A 24,974-nucleotide genomic window follows, 5' to 3' on the forward strand; every position below is an offset into this window, starting at 1 on the left:
CAGCCCCACCACCTAGCTATGGGCAGAGCATGACCTCTTGGGACCTACAGAACTTGAGGTGTCAATTAGGTTGTGTCTTTGGCTCTATGGGCCACCCACATAACCCCTCTGAAATGGATGGCCAACTGCCACATTCCAAAAGTTCTCCAGAAGAGGAGATTTCACAACATTCCCTGGTAACCAATTGCAGGATTCACAGACCTACATTTCCTAATATCTAATCTGAATCTTTCTTGCTGAAATTTAAGCTCATTTCCTCTTTTCTATTCTCAAAGGAGGTGGGAAACATCTGGAGAATATTTTACTTAAAATAATAGTTCACATACTTGAAGTCTGCAATTAACTCCTTTTGTTTCTCTAACTGGAATCATGTTAGCTGCCAAAGAGTTTATAAAACACTTGAGAGAACCCCTAAAAGGGAAGTTCTAAAGTGGAACCCTTTTTTCATTTTTAGCTTTTCTTCCCATAATATGAAGGCATCATTGTTTGCAGAGCACAGAGCACCTAAATGCTGGTTCTGACCTAAGCAAGTCACCTACTCTGAGTGGGCATCAGTTTCCTCATCTGCAGGACGGGGACATTGGCTAACTGACCTCAAGGTCCCCTCTAGTTCTAAAACTCTATGGTAGCTGTGAACATGAACAACAAATCCATACTTCATGGACAAATGATTTCATGAATGTACATGCTTAAGCCTTTTGGACGTCATCTCACACTTCTGGTTACTTTTCAGCATTTCACTCCCCCCACCTTCTACAGGTGGAGAGGGAGCGAGAAGGGTCTGAACAGCCCCCCTGCAAGTATCCCTCTGATGAAAGAAGGTGTATCTGACAAGAAACCAAAGAAAGAACCTAAATAAGAAATAAAATTTACAGACAAAAATGTGATTTATAACCTCTTTTATACCATATTCGAAGATTGACTAAAAGTTGAAGCTTATTGAGAAATCTTTAAAAAGTGGCTGCAAATGATAAAACCTCCCTACAATGTATAGGCTCAAAATGTCCCCCAGAGTCATTCAGCAAGTATCGATGCATGCCTCCTGTCATAGGAATGACAAATGAATACAGAGTATGCACCTTGGGAAGGCGAAGTAGGAAGTGAATAGGATGATGTAGTCGTTTTTAGGAGCTATAATGTTCTTTTTTTTTTTTTTTATATTGTTCATTTTTGAAGAAAAATGGAAGATCCAAAATTTAGAGGCAGCTCTATAGTAAAGCAGGCAAAGATGAGGGCTTCTCAAGAATAAGACCCTCCCCATTCCATGGGCCCAGCGATGTGCAGCAAGGCAAATTCCTTCCTGGTGTGACCGAGAAGGGCTGGAGAGAACTCTACTGTTCACATGAGCATCTTTCTGCCTTCTTGGCACTACTACAGCTTGTGTAAATGACACAATGTAAAATAACGGTGTTTTCAGGCCTTCGCAAGGGAGAGACATGTGAGGAAGTCTCATCTAATGTAAATCACTGAACTGGACATTGTAAAAATATTTGTTAAGAGCAACTAACTATAATGTATTTTGTAACATATAAATATCATGGACATGGAAGTACAGACTTCCAGTTATAAGACAAATAAGTGCTCGGGATGTAATGCACAACATGATAAATGCAATTAACACTGCTGTATGGTATCTATGAAAAGTCGTTAAGAGAGTAAATCCTAAGAGTTCTCATCGCAAGGAAAACAATCTTTTCTCTTTCCTTTGTTTTGTATCTATAGGAGAAGATGAATGTTCACTCAGCTTCTTGTGGTCATCATTTCATGATGCATGTAAGTCACATCATTACGCTGTACACCTTAAATTTATACAGTGCCATATGTCAGTTATATCTCGATAAAAGTGGAAGGAAAAAAATATATAAATTTCATGGAACATTTGTTCACTGCAAACACTTTTATTTAATCCTGAACTCTGTGCAGACCAATGGGATTACAAGTGAATTTCAACCAAACAAAATTCAGCAATTTCCTTGTCATATGCATAGTTGAAATTTGGTAGTTGTTGTAGAAGTTGTTCTTAGTAAATAACATGAATGAATTGAATAAAGTAAAATGATAAAATCACACTCATTCCCAAAATATCTAAGGTTGCAGAGACTAGAAAGTTTAAACCAAGTTAGGTAAAAAGACAAAAGCACATAACTTGTTTCCTGAATGACCTTTATCCAGGTCCTGAACTTGAAGAACTTGGGGTCCTAGGGTAGCCTCTAGATGTGGGAGGGAGTCATAAGGAGGAGGAGATGGCCTGCCTTTGGACTCCAACTTTTCCTGAGGAAGGCTGTCATATTAGAAGCTCTTGCCTCTTCTACTTTTCTGCAATTCTCTGTGTCTTCTAGATGCTTCACTATTGCTCAGCATCTTACCCAAGAAAAGTTGAGAGATTAGGTGACACTCAAATGAGTTAGTTCTGGTCAAAGTTTTGAAAATTGAGAAAGTTGAAATATAAAGTACAGCAGGCCCAGTTCCCAGCCAGCCTGGGCACTTCCTGGAAGCAGGATGGAGAGTCCTTTGCCACCAGAGATGTTTCTCTCAATATTTTCCTACGATGGTGGCAAGGAAGGACTGAAAAGCACAGGAAGGTCTCTTTTCTCTGTCCCATTCTGAGTGGCACTTAGTATTTACTCTATCAGTATATCCAGAAGATTAAGCAAGCAAGCCAACTTCCTGTGCTAGCATTTTCTTCTAATTAGCTGGCTATCATGGCGGGTAGACTCTTCATTTTAGTATTTTTATAGGAAACTGTGAAACAAACCAAAATTCCCTAAACCAAGCAAGAAATCCTAGCCTTTTCCGTCTTCCATAATACTAAGATATTTGTTAATGAAATTACCGTATGGATGCATATGTGTCTTTGTGGATTGAAAGGCGAGAGGTAGCGGACGCGAGGCTGCCAACTGACTTTTTTTTCACTTTCGAACTGGTGATTTGGGGGATTCAGGTGTTGAAGTTTTATTTAGCTAAGATTACTTTGAGCCACATAACCTTGAATGACTTGATGTTAAAAGTCAAGCTCTAGAGTTTCTATCACACATGGGCAAAATATTAAATCAAATCAACAGCACTTGGAAATAAAAATAATTAATAAATTTCCTCCATAATTGCTCTCCCCTCCCCCTGCCCACACACACTCATATGGCTAATCTCCAGTCAGAAGAGCAATCCTACTAAAGTTACAATATGTACCCCTGAAAATTTCTGAATTATATAAGAACTAAAAAAAAAAAATCTCAACAATTTCTTGGTCAGTAAAAATGTGAATTTGTTCTTTCTCTGTTGCACGGTTTAAGAGTAGCAGAGATCATTCCACAGGACTGTTCCCAAAAATGAATTTAAATACAAAAAAAATTGAGCTCTCAAGCTGGGGCTAAGCCTAAAATGCCAAGTTGTGATAAACTGTCAGCCACAGAGAGGGCAGTCTCTAAATCCACCACTTTTCAACCATAGCTCCATACAGATAATTAGCCCGCGTGGTAACATCCTGCCCTTTGAACACAGGCAAAGCACTGAAAGCAACCAAACCACAGCTATCTTGGTATTGGAAGTTCTGCTTCTTTCAGGGGTGGAATTTATTTTGAGGGAGAAAGAGATGGATGTGCTGTCTGGGAGGAAAATCATAAGGCTTTCACAGTTAATCCACTGAACATTTTTCAGAGAAAATGGAAGTGGAGAAAGGAAAGGACAAAGAATTATGTAATAAATGCCAGTTCTTGGAGACGCCTAAGTGAAGAAGGCTGGGAGTGTGGAAGAGACCTTCCTTTTTTTCAGCAAACCTTGCTACAGGGTACAAAGAATTCACAAAAATGAGGAATTGCACTGATAACCATGCTTTATAAGTGCTATTTCTTAGGACTTAGTGGGGATAGGAAACTGAATTGGAGATGAGAGACCTGGGGTGTATGTAGCCACCTCTCTGTCATGATATACTCCTGTGCTTTTCAGGGCCTCCTCTTCCTAAACTATAAGATGAGGGGATTGAATTAGAGGGGGAAAGAGCCTAAATACCTGGAGGAAGCAGGGAGACCGGGGAGTGAGTGGAGTCGGCTGGCCAGAGTTTGCAGTGAACTAGGGAGCACTACCCTATCCAATGGGGCAGTAGTTGAACTACTCATTTGTTTGCCTGGTTTGGGCAGGTTTTCCAATTTTTCAAGAGAAGCCACACATTGGGACATTTTGTGAAACCTCTTCATCTTGACACTTGGGGTTGATTTCTTTAAAAATAATGTCTGGTAGAAAAAACAAATGCCTACCTGCGAGCAGAATCCAACATTTAGGCTGCTGGGTGCCTTGGTATCAGATGGTTTCTAACATCTCTCTTGCGCTAAAACATTGTATGGGGGAATTCCCCTGCCTTTATTTGCTTAAATTTCTAACTCCTGGCATTGTTTCTCTCTACTGTGTCACGTTGATTTGTTTAATTATTAAATTCAACAATCTTATATGGAATTTTTAGGCACTACTACGTTAGTGGCTGGCTATATATAAAAATAAGTGAGAAACAAGGACATACTCTCAAGAAGTTTCCAGTCAACTATTGCAAGTTAGATCTTAATCTGGTGTAAGTGCTTCAATAAAGACAAAACAGACTTTAACCTGGACGGGGTGTGTGGGTGGCAGGTTGGTGAGACACAAGGTCCTTGAGGGACAGTGTTAGAACTAAGGTTTGAAGAATAAATGGTAATTGCTCAGCAGAGTAAGGAGGGAAGTGGAGGGTGTTTTCTAGAAGCAGACATTGGCAGCTACAACAGTTAAAGGGCAGCTGTAGGGGATAATGGTTAAGAGCAGCAACTCTGAGCTAACCTGCCTGCATTAAATCCTGATTCTATCATGTACTAGGTCTGTGATCTTAGACCTAGTTAAGGTTAAGTTACTTAACCTCTCTGTTCTTCCATTTCCTCAAGATAAGTTTGGGATGATGGTAACATTGTCTGTCTTGTGAGGTTATGGAGGATGTGAAGGGAATTAATGCAGGTAGAATGCCGAGAACAGTGCTTAGATATAGTAAGCACTGTATAGGTAGGTGTTAGTTATTATTTAAAGAGGGAGAAGGAGGATGACGAGAAGCAATAGCAGTAGAGGGGATTATGGGCACCTGTTCCACCACACTTAATTGCAGTCCTGTTTTTGAAGAATTTGAAAGATAATGATTTTTTGTCTTCACTTTGCTCCAGACCTATTATGAAAACTAGGCTGCCCAATTGTCCCCTTGCCTGAGATACCAAAGACAGGTCACGTATAGATAGCTCCTACTAGGTGGATAACAAGTGTAGCGTCTGAGTTCCTACCCCTCAGCCCTTGCCCCACCTGCTTGTCGCCCGCGAGCACTCGGTTCAAATACTCCATCTCGTCTCGCTCCCCTTTCCGTAGAGAACTGGCCACTGCAGCCTGTCTTTGTATTGACTGTGAAGGGCTTTGGCTTTAACATTCAGAGAACCAAAGACATTTCTAGGCGGTGATGGCAGCAGGTTGGCCTTGTGGGAGCGGCTGCAGGACTTAGGCTATATTTTACTGTTGAAGGAAGTAAGATCCACGAGTAATAATAGCTATACTTTTAGGTCAGAAAAATAATCAGCTTAAGATCACTTTTTTTAGAAGCTTGATCTTTTCGTACTATTTTCAGGAACCTGAGGAATAATAATATTGGATAGTTCACATTTATTTAGTGTTTACCATATTCCAAGACTTGTGTCTGAAAGATTCATGTCCCCCTCCCCCGCACCATAGATCCTTGCTTAATTCAAAACTACATTGAGTTTTGTATCTGAAAAAACAGACTCAATTCAACATATGCTTCTTTTATAGTAAGTGCAAAGCAGTAACCTCAAATCCAAAATACCAAATAAATCCCAAATCTTTTTTAGCCACAAGCATTTATTTAAATAGAAAATATTAATTTTCCCCCAAGTGAAGCAAATTTGTAATGTATTTTATTTTGAACAATGGTCATAAAATCTACCAACTGGCTATGGGGGGCAGGAAGCTCCATATACAAGCTCTCTCAAGTGTCTGGAGCCCTGGGGTCAGACATTTATCTCTGGGGATTCTCTGCACCTGGTTCATAACTGTGTACAAAATAGGCTTTATAATTGCTTGTTGGACAAACATTGGGTTGGCCAAAAAATTCGTTTGGGTTTTTCGTAACATTGCACAGAAAGACCCAAACGAACTTTTTGGCCAAGCCAATAAATGAATGGCACCATATTTTTATCCCATCTTCTCCCGCCTTTTCTAAGTGTTTAAATAAGATCTTGGGTGGTGGGAAGGCTGAGAGTGCATTACAGTTTCTGAATACTGGATCAACCTGCCTCTTCTCTCTGTCTACGGTTTTCATTCTCACTCCTGATTTTGTGTTCTAGTGTCCCCTGCCAACTCACAAGAAGGAGAAATCCTACATAATAAGCTTGCTTCCTTAGAAATCGAGTGCTCTTTTTGCTTTAAAAATAACAAACTTTGTAAAGACAGGGAAGGGTTGATTGAAGGTAACATAATCTTGAGATTGGTGATAATTGTCATTCATCACAGGATGCTTGTAATAGTCTCTATGGCTGCTCTAAAGGTCTTAGACTTGGCCTGAGCTGAATGACAGTATCACGGAGGCATTTTGCTAAATCCCCAGTCTTAATATTCAATTTAGGACTCTAGACCTCAAGTGAAAAATCTCTGAAGTTCTCACCCTCCATAAAGGTAATCTCTGAGACTCCCATTTCCTTATTTGTAAAACCGAGAGTGTCAGATTAAATGATCCTCAATGTTCCTTTCAAGTCTAAAAACTCACTGTCCTTGTCTCTACCCAGTCTAGTCCTTTTTTGTTCTGTCCTAATTATGCCAGACACTGGAAAGAGTCAGGCAATAGGCTGTGGAATCGAGTATTAACATGAAATTGGATGGAGGGTGAGAAGGAGGGGGAGAGATGAACATGTGATGATTTCATACTCATGTGAACTCTTCAACAACACTTTGCAGAGTCCCACAATTCTTTTCTCTGTGATCGCCTGTTTTGTGGGCCACATCCTTGCCATGAATTTCTGTCTCCTCACTGTGGAAACCAGCCAAGGACACATTACGGACCACCTGCTCACTTTCTTACACAAGATGACTCCCCAGACTTATTTTCTTTGCTTTCTCCTCCTGCTGGTTTATGGCTTTCCCTTATGTAGCAATAAAACTCTTGGAGAGTCCTCTTAGGGATGAATTAATGCCACTTAAGTATAGTTCCATTAGCTGCCCTTTGATGGTTCTGCTTAAAAATAAAGGGGGAGTTGGGGCAGCTTGGTTCTTATTGAAATTTTCCTTCCCTTTGATTTAACATTACCACTGCTCTGAAACTCTTAGTTACACTCCAAGGGAGCTTTGCTAACAATAAAAAAGTATGGGAAATACTGTCAGAAGACAAACTCACCATCTTTCAGTATTTTTTTTACCCATTGGAAAGGTATTTACATTATAAAGAGGCCCAGCCTGGCTTGTGTGAGTTTTCCTTGTATTCCTTTAAATATTCAAATTTATAAATAATAAATAGAAAGTATGTCTGAATTCCAGAAAGCAAAGCACTATCTTGTTCTCCACCCTAATAGCAAACAGATTAAGGATTGGGTGTCATGATCCCATTTCAGCTTTGTGTAGTCTACAATTTATTTTTACTTTCCCCACGTTTTGTTTTATATTTTATTAATTCACCTGAATCTTATACTTAATCTGTGTCTGCTCTGGAACAGAACATCCTATGGGGTTCAATTTCCCCTTCTCACAGTCGTAGCCCTGAGAGTTGGAAAACAGGAGTGTCTGTCCTGAGCTCGACACTTGCCTCTGTGTGGCCTTGGGTAAGCCATTCAGCTTTTCTAGGCTTCTAGCTTCTCTGCTGTAAGAGTAATAGAATCTGGATATTGAGGGGAAAAAAAATCTCCAAAGAGATGGGGTTTCAGCTACTGTCATGGAAATTACCATTAAAATAAAATCCTTTCATTTTTTTCCCTTCTTTTGTTCGCTTGAGAAGCGAAGCTGACCAGACAACATGCAGTGAGGATGTTGGGGTAGTGTCACCATGACCCATGACCCATTTCACTGAGCTTATTACCACATACCACTTTAATTTTCTTATTTATCCCATTCAACAAACATTTTGTGAACCGTGCTAGGAACCATGAAGGATTCAAGCACAACTAAGATGTCACTTCCACCTCAATGGCAACCCAAGGCAAAGACAAAGTCTGAAAAAGATGCAAAGAAACTGGTCTTGCTTCCTGTTTTGATCCTGCTTCCTGCTTATCCCCTTTTCTCTTACACTTGCTTCTTCCCTTTCCCTTGTCCTTTCCCAACTCTATCCCTAATTCTTTTTCTCCTTTCCAGGTTTCTGATTCCTACCTAGTGTTTACAACCTCATCAGCCCATTTCGAACCTGAGTCTGAATAAAAGCCAATGTCTTCAAGGGCCAGAGTGGGACACACGAACCAAATCGTTTTCCCTCTTCACTGGATTCAAGGGCAGGGTCTTTATTAGCAAGGAGGAAATGCCATGTGGGATGACTAGGGTGGTGTTAAAAAGCACCCATCCCTACCTGGAACCAAAATACCTCCTCCATAGGTCTGCTAAGTGCCCACAATTTCTGTTAAAGTTCCAGAACCTGAGAAAGCTAATATATTCCAGAGGTTTTTATGACAAATGACTGATCTATAATGTAGAACAGGACCCAACGCACTGGGACTCAGGCAATTGAGAAGAATGGGGCCTGGGGCAGTTTAGGGGCTCTGGGTGCGTTGCCCTGGCTGGGAATCGGTAGATAGTAAGATGGAGGTACAAGGTAATAGGTATCTTAGGGAAGTCAGAGGCATGAGGTGGTGGCATGAAGCTTAGCCTTGCCACAAAGAATCTCTAGCAGCTCCTGGGGAGAAGGGCTGGTCATGATGGCATGATGAATTTTTGTCTGCCGCATCCCCACTGAGAGGCAAGAGCTCATGTATTCAAGAAGGGTCCATCTCCAGTAAAGCTCCATGGAGATTGACTATAGCCCAGCCCTAACGTGCTTGAGACGAACAATCTTGGTCATTTGCAAGACTCAGACCCCAGCCCTCCCTCGCCCCATCATGCCAGGGGAGGGACCGATGCTTCTCAAACATGCACATGGATGGGGCAAATCCTGCCACCAGCTCACTGCATTATTTATCTGGAGGTGCAAGGCTAGCACCCCATCTCCCAGATAGGAGAGGTGCTACTGCTCCCCTCAGTCACAATTGATGAGCATCCAGGAAGGGGATTGGAGCCAAAATTCTGCCACATTGTCGAGCTATTGGATCTCAGCCTCTGATCACACCAGGGGAAGGGCTCGTGCTTCCCGAGTCACACAGTTTAAAAGCCTCACAGGCCAAGGGGCAGCTTCCTCTCCTGAAGTCTGACTTCCAGGCCTGCTGGATATTTGTGCATGACCCTTGCCTGGAATGTGCCAAGGACAAGGGGGAACCCTCACACCTGCTACTGCTCCTCCCTCTAAAATTTCCCTATAAACACTACTTGGCCATTTGCCTTTGTTTGTGCAACAACCTCCAGATCCTCCCCCAGTGCTCCACTTGGGGATTGGAATTCTAAGATATAAGGAAGGCAGAGAAATGCTTTCATCCTTTAATTACTTAATTCATTGATCCATCCATTCAACATTGTTCAGTACTTAGCAAGTGCCAGGTGCTGTAGACACAACACTGAGTGGAGATTGAGGTCCCTGTCCTGGAATGACTCATCGTCTAGAGGGGTTGGCCAGCTGAGCAGTTGACTGCTCAGACTTCTTCCCTGGGTCAGTTTCCATCTCTGCGAAATTAGTCACAGGGAAACATTCAACTCCTGTTCATGTGTGTTGGGCTGACCAACTCACTTGGAGGATAATTGCCAGCATTTTTACAATCTCATGCTGGCTTCCCTCCATCTTCCAGTGTGTGATTGGGCTTTTTCTGCACTCTAGTCCTTGATGTGTATCCACAAAAAACAAACTTATTTTAATATCAGTCTCAACAAGACTTGCAAAGAATGCAAATGGAAGACATTGCATAGTGAACATAACTTTTGAATTATCTCTATGAGCATCTGGCCTTATACAGAAGCATATTTAAAAAATAATGAGTTATCCATGAGAAGTCTGAGTCAGGCAAAGAATTCGTAAACCTACATATTATTTAGCATATGATAATATATTCTGAATTTTTTTAGAGTAATCTGATTCTCACTGCTGAACTCTACTTGTTCCAGCTGCTACCAAAATCAAATGATAAAACATTTTCACAAACATGTGAAGAAAATTCCTTTTTATATATGTTTATCATCTACCCACCTACCTATTCATCTTCCAATCTATCATTTCTCTCTCCATCCACCTGTAGTTTTCGATGTGGACATAGTGGTCCAGAGACACAAAGGCTGGCTATTTGCTTGGTTCTGAGTTCTGATTGGGTAGAAAAATGGGTATTTCCAGGACCTGTTAAAGGAACTTTTGGATTGAACATAAAAAGTGTAATTGTGTATTACAACTTACATGAGAATTTTCCTTCAAAGAGCTCAAGTTACTATAAAGTTAATTTAAAATAAAGATCCTCAAAATAAAGATCTTTTGCAACTAGAAATTATAATAGGTAGCCTGAATTTTAATTTACTTTGTGTCCTGTCAGATTCATGAAACATACAGGTATAGACAATAATCAGAGCAGAAACAATATACTAAAGTTCAGCAGAATCCTGTTAGAGGAGGGTTTGACTCACTCCTGGCTACCACTGACCTTAACATCTGGAATAGTCTCACTGTGAAATGGAAACCAGACATCATTCTTTGCTCCGACACTGGCACTACCAGGGGTTAATTGAAGTCTCGTCATTAATTCATCGAACACATATTTTGTAATGGCTGAGAATGTTCTAGGCACTGCCAATTCTATTATTAATAAAAATATTAAGAGTAAAAAATCTTGAATGAATGTTTACCAAGTGCCAGACACTGTGCTAGGTGCTTTACATAAATTATCCCATTTAATACAATCCCAGCAACTATGGGAGGCAGGTGCTACTATACTCATTTTGCAGGCATGGAAATGAGTGCCCAAAGAGGCAGTGTGTGTGTGTGTGTGTGTGTGTGTGTGTGTGTGATATATATATATGTGTGTGTGTGTGATATATATATATGTGTGTGTATATACACACACATATATGTATATATATAATCTTTTGTATCTTGGCTTTTGTAAATAAGACTGATAGTACATTTCTTTTTAACTGCTGAATACCACAGTTTATTTTTCAGTGTTCTCCTTTTAGAAAAAAATTTTTATTTTATATTGGAATATACTTGATTTACAATGTTGTGCTAGTTTCAGATGTACAGCAATGTGATTTAACTATACATATACATATATCTATTCTTTTTCAGATTCTTTTCCCATATAGGTTGTTAGAGAGTTCAGTGTGCTCCTTTTAAAACCACATTTTTGACTTTCCAAACTTCTCCCCTGACTTAAACTGCAAATGGACTCTGCTAGCAACAACCAGGTAATTTAAGAAACTAGTGTTGGAGGGTATTCATGACTGACAGTGGTGTCACTGGGTTATACTCTTCCTGGATAAGACATTTGTCTTTTAATAAAGTTCCCATCACCTCAAGGAGGAATCCGTGATGAGGAAGTCCAGGGGCGTGAGGATCACTAGGAAGATCTTTGGGGCAAGGTGGCCTCTTGGTGCCTCTTGGATCACACCAGAAGGGCACCTCATCCCCAGAGAGGGGGCAAGCTAAGATTCCTTGAACACCAGCCTAATGCCACACTTTGGACCATTAGCACCTTCACAGTTAGCATGCTGGGATTCATGACTGGAAAACACAGAAGAGGACCTGGCTCACTCTCCACTGTGCAGGATTAACATAAATCACAAACCCAGCTTGATGAGCTAGGAAGGTTACAGCTCAAATATGCCTGTTTTGTAGAATGCACACTAGGCTGAAGGAGTGTTAATTTCAAATAGAGTTTACTTTGCCTGGTATTTATTTGTTCAGAATTTATTAAAGGATGCTTTTTTTTTTTTTGCCTCACCTGGGTAATGATGGTCATTATGGACTCGTGAGCTACTGAATGTTTCTGAACGGCTGAATCATTACATTTAGCCTAGTGATGCTGAAACTATACTTCTAGTTAGAATCAGTGTATTATGTTATAATTATTTTAAAGTTGATGATCATTGTATGTATAATGTGAGAAAGGAATTCTTCTTCTGACTCCATTTAACCTTATTAGAGTGTGATTCTATAAATATTATCATTGAAAAAAATGTAAATCAGGGCACAGTACTCTTCTGCTGAAATCCCTCCAATGTCTTCCTATTATTCTTTGCATAAAATCCAAACTCCTTTCACTGCTTTCAGACCTTGATCTCAACTGGTCCCTGCCTGTCCCTCATTCCACCTCTACCTGTTGATTAAGGGCCAGACACGCTGACTTCCTCCATTCATTGAATTCACCAATTTGCTTCTGCCAGGGCCTATGCACAAGCTGTTCCTTCTGCCTGAATGGTCTTTTCCCAACTCTGCACATGGCTAGCTCCTTTTCGTGTCATGCAAGACTCAGCTAAATGCCATCCCCCAGAAAAGCTTTCCTTGACCACTCTGACCGAGGCAATGTTCAAATCTGGTCATTCTCTGTCACACTGCCGCATTCATAACATTTCTCAATAACTGAAATTATCTTGCTCATTTATTATATTCATTGTCTATTCCTCCTGCTGTGTCTATAAAGTTTGTGAGAGAAGGAACCTGGCCTGACTCATTCAACATGCTGTTTCCCAGCGGCTGGCACGTAGTTCATGCTCAATAAAAATCTGGAGAATGACTAATTGAACGGATGATACCATGGATGGTAATCATTGTTCTCAGGGTATGGTTCTGTGTCTTGTGAGTGTGTGTTCCTGCATGTGTACACCTCTTGGGGGAAGGACTTTGCTGTTCTCTCTTTTGTTGTCACCTCTGCTACCAGGTAGCACATGGCAGGCAGTACATTGGCTACTTTAATTTCTTTATTCCCTAGGGCTTAGCGCAATGTTTGGCACATAGTAGTTATTTCATGTTGTTGAATGAATGGATAAGTTTGTAGGCAATGTTGATGAATCGCTTTACAAAACAGCCTATGGCGTATAATCCAACATCATGAGCATTGGTCTTTAGTGAAGCTGCAGTCTCATTAGCCTTCCAAAGTCCCTGCTGACTCATTCTCCTTCTCCAGTGACCCTAGGAATGGAGGGCAGCCTGCCAAGGAGGCAGATAGCAGGATGGCTGCCCTTACTGAGAAGCCTTGTCGATCCAGCTTCGCTGCCAAAATGATGGCAGTCTATGTCAGGGGTTAGCCCCATGGTTCTACGTTCTGGGAAGTTTTGGAAGAATAGGGTAAAGACTGACAGTTATTGAATGCCCACCATGTGCTAGGCAGTATGTTAGGTGCTAGACATATATCATCTTAATCGTGACAACACTACTGTGAAGAGTTGCTTTTATTTTTTAAAATAGGTGAGGAGCCAGAGATTCAGAATATTGAGTTACTTGCCCAACTTTACATAGGCGATAGTGGCAGAACTAGGATTGCAACTTCTTTCTGACTCCAAATGCTGCGCCTTTTGTACCACAGGCACCATAAAAACTACCAAATAGCAACAAAGTCCCCTACTGCACGATTCATTTGGGTTAATAAAGCCCTCTTCTGAAATGCAAATGCTCTCGGATTGAGTTATCCAATTAAGTCATTCACATATTTGTGTTAATAATTTTGAGAAGATGAAAATACAGGTTGGAATGGAGGGCTGGAGAATTTCTGAGAGGGTGACCCCTCAGGGAGGAACAGACGTGGGTGGGATGAGAGTCTCTGGGCAATGAGAAGGGAAAGGGTGGTGGTCTGAGGACTCTGTCAAGCTGGGTCTACCTGACATTTTGTATCAGGTATTTGGAAGGCAGTTTACTGGGAAGTCTGACTGGTAGGCTGACTGGAGGATGGTAAGTGTGAGACAAAGCATGGCAGGGTGGTTACATGTATGGGATCTAAACCAGATGCTTAGGGTTAAATTCTCCCTCTGCCACTCATGGTCTGGGTGACCTTGGGCAAGTTACTTACCTCTCTGTACCTGCCACTCTTTACCTATAAAAAATGGTGATAACTGGTGTTATATATTACACTTGGGTATTGTAAAGAGTAAGTGAAGTTTTCCCGTATACAGTGCTCTGAACAGTGCCTGGAGTTAGTGATTCATAAATGTCAGCCCTTGGTGTGCAACTGCCCATGCCACCTGAAGGCCTCACTCTGCCATCAGCTGATTATAAACTGTGAGTCTCATGTGGTCATTTTAGTACATGCAGAATCAAACCAGATGGTTTGGTGCTTGATGGTGGAGACAACTGGAGTAAAAAAAAAAAAAAAAAAGGTCTCTTTTGGAGCTGCTTAGCTCTCTAGAGTTTGGGTTTGTGGGGTTCCTTATATCCAGGAATGTAGTACCTTTCTGGCTAAAATTTGCCCTTGCAACTAGTATTAATTTACCTTAATGTCACCAATTACTTTCTCAGTTTGAGAAAAGGAAAAATTTCAACTATTTGAAATAATAATAATAGTTAATCTCATTTGAGATGAAATTAGTTATGTGCCAATTTCAATCAAATTTTAGTTATGTGCAGACGAGTTTCCATTGTATTTTACAAATTATGACAATCTCCTTATATCACAATCAAGAGGAGAATGGGGCAACATTCCTTTCACAGATCCTGGAATTTGAAATTATTCTAGTGTTGGTTTCTCACACTGATTCTGAGATATATGTCTTATTATTATCGTTAATATTATCTTGCTTCTAGCTCCTTTGTTTTGGGACCTCTGCTTTGTCTTTTGTAGTAACTTGCACTTCCATACTTTGCGCGTTGTGACTCGAGATGCAGTGGCAGGATGCATTATACATTGATCTGCTTTTTGATAATCAACTTAAATGGTGATGATGGGCTGCAATGTATTTGGGTTGGAGCAAAACGTTCATCCTAATGAAATGTAACTTTATGAAAGAAACGCTCCTAATCCTCTCAAGGACTGAGCCAGATCATCACAGGTAAATGGGAGGTATTTGAGGTTTCTTTTCTTCTTTCTTTCTCTTTTTTTTTTCCCCCAAAAAACATGTTGGGTCCACCAACTGTTACCAAGAGCATTATTAAAAATCATGTCAGCTCAGAGTTATTGCTGTTTCTGAAGAAAATATAAATGTATTTATTTTTAAATCTGGACATATGAAGTTTTAAAAATATTGTTGTAAAGTTCTCCTGGCTACTTTTCCTTAGCTCTTTTCCAAGTTTTGGGCTGGAGAAACTTAAAAATGTGTCTGTGCCAAAGTTAAATATTAAATGAAAACCTTGTGTCTGAGGAGCTCCAGGATTTATAAACTGTGGCAAAATTGGTAAGATCTCAAATCACCAGAGAAAAAACTTTCTAAAGGGAATGGGGTTGCATTGTAAATGGTGTCAGTTCTGAGCTGTGGGATAAAACCCACAGGGGAAGGATAGACCATGGCTCATTTTAGGCTTGGACGAGGCACCATCTCTTTGAAGTTATCAAGGTCCTTACTTATTGTTGAGCTGGTACACAAAAAAATATTTGAAAGAGTTAAAGAAGTTAGTACTTTACACAAATGTGCAATGTGATATCATAAGAAAGTCTCCCTCCCTAAGAAGACATCATCTTTAACTATCAGTAGCACTGGCTTCCTAAAGTCAAATCCAGTTATTATGGTGAATATTAATTTTAGTAGTACCATATTTTTCCTCAAGATTTATTATCTTCTCTCTCAAGGAAAACACTAGGGGAAATTGAATTATCCACGAAAGATTATACAATGAACCAGGAATATAAAAGTTTAGTTTTCATTTCTTAGTTAATTCTAGTGATAATTTGCTTCGCAGCGATTGGCGGAGATGTTTGAGTTTCAGTTCTTCCTTCCGAAATGTATTGCAGTGAGTGGGGGCCATGTACTGAGAGGGGCCTTCAAGGCAGAGAGAGCCTGTGGGTGAGGGATTCTGAACCACCTGGATTTGGATCCTGGCTCTGCCACTTACCAGCTGTGTAACTGAGGAACCTCCATTTCTTAGCCTGGAAAGTGGGAATAATAATTCTTACTGAGATCATAGTAGATAATAAATGTCTTATAGTGACTTGGTAAGTAGCAGAAACTCAAAAGAGGGTAGCTATCATGATAAGCATTTATATAGCTTTGCACTCTTGCTATTGCCATAGTTCATAATATCCAATAGGATATTAATATATCTTTTATCAACCAATTATGGTATCTTAGGCACATCCATAAATAAAACCGTCCTTAAAAGAAATAATCTGTCCTGGGTCTGTTGAGCTAGCATCTGATATTTACATATGCTTGCATTGAATTGTGTTTGAAACACCTTCCTGAAACAAAAATGTAGTTTTGATGTTTCTGAGTAGGCATCAGAAGAGAAATCTCTTGTGTTGGATTGAGGATATTAAGGTATTGAGGATATCTAGAAGAAATAAAAATGAGATATTAATAAATTAAGGAAAAACTATAAGAGGCCAATGAGACTGTGTGGAGAAATATACAAAAGAAATAAGAGGAAACTATGAAATGTTAACATTCTTAGACTGGAAGCCAAGAACATGGATACAACCAAAAGGAGCTAAAGGGACAACTGAACATTACTCTGGTTACTTTGCCAGCAGGAACCCCTGCCTTATGCTAATGATATTACAATGAGAAGCCCACATGCCAATGAAGTAAACAGTAACTAGAAGTAGTACCATGAGTGCTCCAAGCTTCACTGTGAAGAATGGCCTGGGGAGGAGTCCAGGAAGGGTTCCTACAGCAAAGGTTAAGATCATGAAGGAAGGAATTTAGACTCCAAAAAGGATTTAAACTGGTGTGTATGCTTTGGAACATTTTGGCTATGCAGTCCTGCTGTAATTTCCTCTGGCTTCATTGCGTAAACAAAAAAACACATGCTTGAGGGTTCCCATTGAACTATCAGCAACTACCCGTTGCTGAATGGATATGATGTTGGTCTGGGACTTGTGCAGTTTATTCCCTTGGTGTTTGTTGGTGTGACTTTGATCAATTGTGGCAGACTACAGCTAAGATTGTGGTCCCTGCTCCTTAAATTCTTAGAAGGGTGAAGCCTGCTAAGAGTAGGGAGGAAGATAGTGAGTCAGCTGATTCTGTGAGAGCCAAGACCTTGTCTCTGAACCATATTTTCATGACATAGCTTATTATGTTGCTTACACTTGGTGGCTAATGCAGCAGGTGTTATATTCTATTATTTCTGGTTTTATTTTGTTAACTGTTCTCTTAACCGTAAAGAAAAAATATGGTTAACTACTTTATCAATCCCTAAAAATACAACTATTTTATGTGCTGAAAGAAACCATATTTGTTCTTAAATTATGGGATGGTTTGGCATGACAGCTAACATTCATGGAGAATTTACTATTTGCCAAGCAGTACTGAAAACATTTTATGTTAATTCATTTAACCACCTTGTGTTGATTAACTTATTTAATCCTCAGAAAACTCCCCCTGATACAGAAACTATTATCATAATCACTCCTATTTACCTGTGAGGAAACCGGGGCATAAAGAGTTTAACAAGTAAAAAGCCCCACAGACAATGAGTAGCTGGATTGGGATTTGAACTCAGGGAGGCTGCTTCCAGGGTCTAGGCACTTAACTATTATACCATATCACCTCTTTGAATAGGAATTTTGAATATAGAATAGACTTTGGAATATACATAAACTTTCCACATTAATGCCCGCCCACAATGGTTGAATTTGGAATTTTTATGCAAATGTTATTCTGCTCTTTATATTCATTGAGCTTCCAGATTAAAACTGAGGGTTATTGAAGAATATGGCAAAACTTTATTTATTTAAAAATTTCTGAACACCTCTTATATGTAAGGTACTCTAATAAGAACTGAAAATAAAGAAAAGTAAGACAAACCCCCTAATCTTTTGTGAACCTTAAAGACAAGAGAATAAATAAATTTTCAATATACAAAGTTCCTCTTAAAAAAAAAAGTCCCAATAGCTGTTGAGAGAATTTGGGGCTGTTATGGTTTCCTTGAACTCCTTTTTTTTTTTTTTTTTTTTTTTTTAATGATGCAGTATTCAACAATTTATCTTAAAAATGACTTCAATAATTTTAGCATCAGTAAAAAACCACTGCTAATACACAACTTGAAAAGGGCTTAATACCAAGTCCTTGGTTCCACATTGCACTTCATGGTGACAACTATTGGAAGCTTTTCTCATCCCACAGCAAACAGAAAGTCCCAGGTCAGCCAAAGAGACACCCACTCTTCCAGGTCAAACCTCCAACTACTAGGGACAAATGCATGGTTGCTTGGTGAAGCAGGGCCGAGCAGAGGGTGAGCAATAGCTGAGCTGGCCAGTCCCTAGGTGGTAAACCATCCCAAGAAGTAGTAGAATGTGTTGCTAGTGCACAGACTCTAGTGCCAGTGTTCAAATCCCAGCTCTGAATCTTATTACCTACATGACCTTGGGCAAGGCTTACCTTTTTTCCAAAATCTTTTTATGCCTCACTTTCCTCCTCTATAAAATGAAGATAATAATAATAGCTACTTTGTAGGGCTTTTGTGCAGATTAAATAAGTAAATATAGGTAGAGCTCTTAGAATAACGTCTAGCACAGAGTAAGTGCGATATAAGTATTAGCTGTTTTTATTGTTGTTATTATTACTGACAGAGGCAGGAGTGGATCCAGGGCATTAGACAGGAGGGAGAATCACAGTCTACCTCACTTGAAACAAATGTAAACCCAAGGAACCCACTCTTCCCTCCTTCCCATCTCCCAGAGTACATTTCTCCAGCTCTTGTTTCATCTTCTAAGGAAATTTATGACAATGAAATATGTACTTATACTCCCTCCTTTTAATTAAGTTATTTCCATGTTAGATAATAATCCATTGTTAATGATGTCTCCTTTTGAATATTTAACAGATTCTGTTTCTTCATTGGCTTTGGACCATGGAAACTGGAGCGGGAAATCAGATGACTGTACTTGCAATGCAAAGAGCAAACTGAATAATCCTCAGTGATACTGAGGTGGAGATGCCTCGCCTTATGAGAAACCATGGATCTTGAGCTTCTAGTTCTAAATATCCTTCTGAGATGTCTTTCGCTGTTACTTGGAAATGATGGATAAAACATGGCCAGTATAAGGTTAATTCTTACTTAGCCGTTACAATAAAGGGGACATTAAGTCCAAGTACTACCTGGATCAGGCCAAGAGGGGCCTCTGCTCTGACCTTCCTGAAGCTGTACCTTCTCCACCTGCCATGGGGTAAGGATCCCAGAGATTGTGCTGTCCAGAGCCTGCTTTCTTCTAGACCATGCTCGGGTACACGTACCCTAGAATTCTCTAACCGGATGATCTTGAGTTCTTTCTAGTGACTTCACAGGCTTCTTCTCAGGGCTCAGCCTCCTGAGATGGACTGTCCCCCTGGGCTGTACACCTCTGGGTCCAACATGGGGCCAGGGAGCATCTGTTTGTTAGTGGTTGTGAATGGGGTTGGCTGTGCAGGTGGCGTCTTCACATGCCTGGTTGTGAAACCTCTTGTGGTCGACGGCTGAGCTGGAGATGGGAACAAATGAGCCAGGGGTAGGCTGGCCTCCCTGCACCTCTGCATTCCTGTGCAGCACTTCAAGGAGTCTGAGAATTCCAAATCTGAATGTGGCCTTTCAGGTCGCTATGAATGTATATTTGCCAAGGCAGAGGATAAAACAGAAGCTATTTAACAGTTTGTTAGCTTGACCCACAACTTTATATATACACATATATATTTCTTTTTAATGTGGACCATTTTATTTATTTATTTTAAAACTTTATTTATTTATTTTTGGCTGCATTGGGTCTTCATTGCTGCGCACGGGCTTTCTCTAGTTGTGGTGAGTGGGGGCTACCCTTCGATATGGTGCACAGGCTTCTCATTGCAGTGGCTTCTCAGAGCACGGGCTCTAGGCGTGCGGGCTTCAGTAGTTGTAGCACGTGGGCTCAGTAGTTGTGGCTCGTGGGCTCTAGAGCGCAGGCTCAGTAGTTGTGGCACACGGGCTTAGTTGCTCCGCAGCATGTGGGATCTTCCTGGACCAGGGCTTGAACCCGTGTCCCCTGCATTGGCAGGCGGATTCTTAACCACTGTGCCACCAGGGAAGCCTAATGTGGACCATTTTAAAAGTCTTTATTGAATATGTTACAAAATTGCTTCTGTTTTATGTTTTGGTTTTTCCGCCGTGAGGCTCTTAGCTCCCTGACCGGGGATCAAACGCACACTCCCTGCATTGGAAGGCGAAGTCTTAACCAGTGGACCGCCAGGGAAGTCCCAATCCATAACTTTTAAATACTTAAATGTATGGTATGAGGGCCTCCACTTGTACTTTTGCCCAAAGCATCACAAATGTTAGGAGTGGGCCTGATTAACATGGATACCCATAAAAAATTCCATGCTAAAATGTCCATGATTTTCTTTGCTGACACAGAAGCGCCCAAGAAACAGAGCAGACTGTTCAAAAGCAAAAGCCGAGGAGAACTAACAAAATACCAGGGATGGCTATCCGTTACCATTTTTATTCTTTTTTTTTATCTTGCAAATGAGATTTCTGGAAAGGGAAATATCATAATTAATAAATCAAAACCAATAATGGGACAGTTTCATTGGAAGAAAAAGCAGAGGAAAAATCCCCAGACATCAGTTGTACCAAACATGGTATGTATCTGCTCTCTGTCAGCCAAAGCTTGGTGTCAGAAAATTATTGCTGGAATATTTGGAATCCTTAATTCCAGGAAACCTGGGGGCTTCTGGGCAGCATATGTGAAGTTAAGAGGCAAGAAATATTTCATCTTCTGTGAAAGTCACAAGAACAAAGAACAAGGTATTAGCAAGCTAGTGACTAGGTGTGGCCAAGTGAGTCTGTTTTCTTCTTTTCATGTTTCTTATGTTTTCTCTAAATGTCTGAAGCCAAAGCTTTTTGGAGAAGGAGAGTCCGTCTTCCTTCTCCCCTCTGAGTTCATGGGGGAAGGTTGCCTGTGCCTACTTGGCGTGGTGGTGTTTCTGGCTCAGTAGTTGTGGCTCATGGGCTCTAGAGCGCAGGCAACAGCTGCCAACCACTCCTGACTCATCTTCAACACAGGCTGCTCATTTATTCCTGGGTCACATGGACGACTAGCAAAAGCTAGTATAGAAGAAGCTTAGTCTTAGATTCTTTCCATTTAGATTTCAATCCTGAGGACCACTTGGGGACTCCTTTGATGAGCCTCTTCATTTACAGTCATTGTGGCCTCTGGCAAATCACTGAATCTCAAGAAGCCTCAGTTTCTTAAGTGTATCATGAGAATAATGACAACCTACCTTAGAGGATCATTGTGAAAATTGCCAACCAAGTGCCTAGTTTACAATAGATGCTTCCTAAAATGTTTTGGAGCCTCTTCCAAATAATGTAGTATTTTAAAATTCGTCTACATTTATATCAGACACATATTGTTTCTTTTTGTATTTAAATACAACTCTTATGTAAATAAATTTTAAATTATTATCTAAATAAATTCAAATTATTATTTAGATACACTTCTACCTGTACCCCTCCTGGAGTTTATTCCATCACTGTCTCTACATACATGTCTGGGGTATAGTTCTAGAGGGTAGGTCTAGGAGAAGGGCCAAAATGAAACTAGAGGATGTCGTTTGATTATTTTCTGCCTGTCTTCCGAGGAACTCCTGAGTTAAAAATGCATCTGGCTCCCATTTCCTGCAGAATTTTGCTTATTTGAAATGTTCAAGAAATCAACTGATCCGACTTCAAACAGACTAGGTTCTGCTGGCCTTGGAAAAGCCCAAACCCCTGTTTGTGTCACTCCCAAGTCTGGATTTCACAAGCATCCAGTTCCTTTCATACCTTAGTAAAGGACTTCTTTTTGGCTGTGTACTCTCTGTGCTGAGCCAAGTGTCAGGCTGGGAATTGAGGCAATAAATCTTTGTGAGTCTTCATATTTGGAATTTCTCCTGTTGCTTCTGATAAGGAAATGACAGAGTCTCTCAGCTCTATGCATGAACCTCAGAGAAATTTGTAATCCAAATCATGTTTTGCTCACAAAATGGAAACAAAAAGTGCTAAACCTGGCTTTGAGTTAACCCAGATGGTTTTGAAGGCCTGGGTGGTGGACAAGGAAATTACATTTGTTGATTGAACTTGCAAAATTTAAAAATGAAAACAAATTTCTTTCTATCTTTTTAAAAATTCTGATTAAATCTTTCTCAATGGGTGGGGTGGATGGCAGCAAGATTCTTCCGAGGTGAAGGTCTTTGCAAAGAATCTTCGCCTTCCTGTAGTAAGAAGAGACCTCACTGTTGGTTGCATGACCTCCTCTGCCCCTTCCCACATTTACTTTGGTACTTCCAAGTTTCGTTCTAAGCCTCAAAGACTGACTGAAGTGAATATGATTGGTAATCAGCAATTTCTCAAAAATGGAAAGATTTTCCCATAATCTCTCCACATTCTCTGAGATGACTAATGAAGCCAACCCAGGTCTGGCTAACTCCCTGAGTGATCATGGCAAAAAGATATTCTCAAAATAAAACAAGAAAAACTTTTTTATTAAATGTTTCTAGTTGATTTTGAGTATGTTCTATCCAACAGCATCCCTGACAACATTCATTTCTGGCATTTCAGTGCAAGTGGTAAAAATGACTTGGAACAAAAAACTTCATTCAGCAGCAATCCCTTGGCCCTAGCTATTGTTTGCCTGAGACCCACTACCATAAATGAAGAGGTGGAGGTTGATTTTATCATCCATGGTCAGAATCCTGCCGGAGTTTGGTTGGTATTGATATGACATCAACTAGCTAGTGGCCTTTTTCAAAGGACCCGTGGTTTTGAGCTATACCATGTGAGAAACCCAGTTAAAATGAGTTTCTTTCTCTCTCCTGAGTCTACATTCAGTTCCTGATTTTGATTTTGTTGGCACAGGGTAAAATGGTCAATGATCCTGACACATTCACCATTTGGAGTGAACTGGTCTACCCATTCTTCTTACTACTGATAGGGATAGAATAGCATAGTTATACAGGTAGTTGTAGAAGTCCCAGTAGGGGACTATAGATAGAGAGGGAAACCTAGGAAACTTTGGGAGACCACTGTAAGTTAATGATCGCTCAAGAAAGCTATTGGGGGCTTCCCTGGTGGCGCAGTGGTTGAGAGTCCGCCTGCTGATACAGGGGACGAGCGTTCGTGCCCTGGTCCGAGAAGATCCCACGTGTCGCGGAGCGGCTTGGCCTGTGAGCCATGGCCGCTGAGCCTGCGCGTCCGGAGCCTGTGCTCTGCAACGGGAGAGGCCACAACAGTGAGAGGCCCACGTACCGCAAAAAAAAAAAAAAAAAAGAAAAAGGATAAAGAAAGCTATTGGAACGTCGTGGAACAAAGCAGGCTTGCTTAACTATAAAGCCATAAATAAAAGCACGAGATATGCCCCAGGCCATTAGGTGGAAGAAAAATGTCACCACCCTTCTACTGATTTGAATAAGCGCTATGATAATCCTAGTTTGACCTCATAGGGTCAGACACTCTCCTGCCTGATACGAAGGAGGAACCAGTGATGTAAGCCTCATGTCTACTCGAAGAAGGCAGTCTTTTCCCTTCCCCCTTTCCTTTGACTATAAAATTGTAGCCCACTTAATCCTCAGGGCAGAGCTCCCTTGCCTGCCCGCTTGTGTCTCTTACAAGCATCCTATGTTAATAAATCTACTTCTTGCCTATCACTTTGCCTCTTGCTGAATTCCTTCTGTGCTGAGACACAAAGAACCTGAGCCTCAGTAAGTCCAGACACCAGATGAGTGATTCTAATTAAAGGACCGTGGGTTCGAGCCCCAATCTGGGCTTAGGCTGGTTTTGAGTCCCGGTACAGGGGTTCAAGTCTAAATCTGAGGTGCACGGTGTCACAATTGAAGCATCAGCTTGAGTTTCATTGTTTTAACTAGCTCTTCTGATGTCATGTAGGTACAGCTTTTTAAACTAGTAAAGCAGGCATTATGTGGCTAATAAAAACATTGGTTAATCTAAAAATCATGTACATTTAATCTCGGAATATGATTTTTACTTATGTTTGAACATGGGTGTGTCTGATGTCCTAAGAATTCATTTCAAAGAAAATATTGATGCCCTAGAGTGAAAAATCTTCCAGACTTTCCATTTTAACCCTTACTTGGTTCTCCCTTTTTCTCATGTCCAGTCTCTGACTTGCGACAAGGTAGATCAGGAAAGCAGCTTCAGGACATTTCTGGGTTAGAAGTCTTTCTTTCACTTTTCATACTTATCATAATAAATTTTGGAAGTTCTGAGAGAACGAAGAAATTATATAGCAAACACAACTCCTTTACTTTGCATTTACTATGCGTTTTTAACATACATTCAGTTAAATATTTAAATATTTCCTTGGTGTCTGTTGTGAGTCAGGCATTAAAGATACAGTGACAAATAAGACTTGCAAGATTTCTATTCTAATGGAGCTTAAATGTTAGTGAAGGGAGTCAGACAAAAAAAACAAACCAGATAACTTTAGAGGCAAATACTGTAAAGAAAAGGAACAGGGTCTGGTGATGGGATGGGTGTAAAACTGTTGCTACTTTACATTTGAATGTAACAAAGGAACCAGTCAGGTAACACTTTGGACAGTGTGGGAGCAGAGTGCCCAGCAAGTGCCAAGGCTAATAATAGTCCTTTATTATGAGGATTAAATGAGTTAATATGTGTAGAGTGCTTACAACAGTCCTTGGCATCCATCAATACTCACTGCTTTTCATTCTTTCAATAGTCCTTGAGTATCTACCACGTTCCAGCCTTAGTGCTAGGTGCAGGGAATTGGAGCTGGAGACAGTCCTGACTTTAGGGACCTTGTCCAGACTCCAGG

General features: G+C 40.5%; 1 protein-coding gene and 1 long non-coding RNA gene across 3 annotated transcripts in view; one reads left to right on the forward strand and one right to left on the reverse strand.

The window, feature by feature from the left end:
- LOC117202417 (uncharacterized) overlaps window positions 1-23,450 on the forward strand; it is a 52,467-nt gene extending 29,017 nt beyond the window's left edge. Inside the window, exons 2-4 of the long non-coding RNA XR_004484750.2 lie at window positions 1,723-1,773; window positions 11,399-11,517; window positions 19,019-23,450. This is a non-coding gene — a long non-coding RNA (uncharacterized LOC117202417). The remainder of the gene's footprint in view (window positions 1-1,722; window positions 1,774-11,398; window positions 11,518-19,018) is intronic.
- COL8A1 (collagen type VIII alpha 1 chain) overlaps window positions 1-24,974 on the reverse strand; it is a 159,530-nt gene that overhangs the window by 15,596 nt on the left and 118,960 nt on the right. The window lies entirely within an intron of this gene.

Source organism: Orcinus orca, chromosome 5 (genome assembly GCF_937001465.1).
Source record: "Orcinus orca chromosome 5, mOrcOrc1.1, whole genome shotgun sequence".
NCBI lineage: Eukaryota > Metazoa > Chordata > Mammalia > Artiodactyla > Delphinidae > Orcinus > Orcinus orca.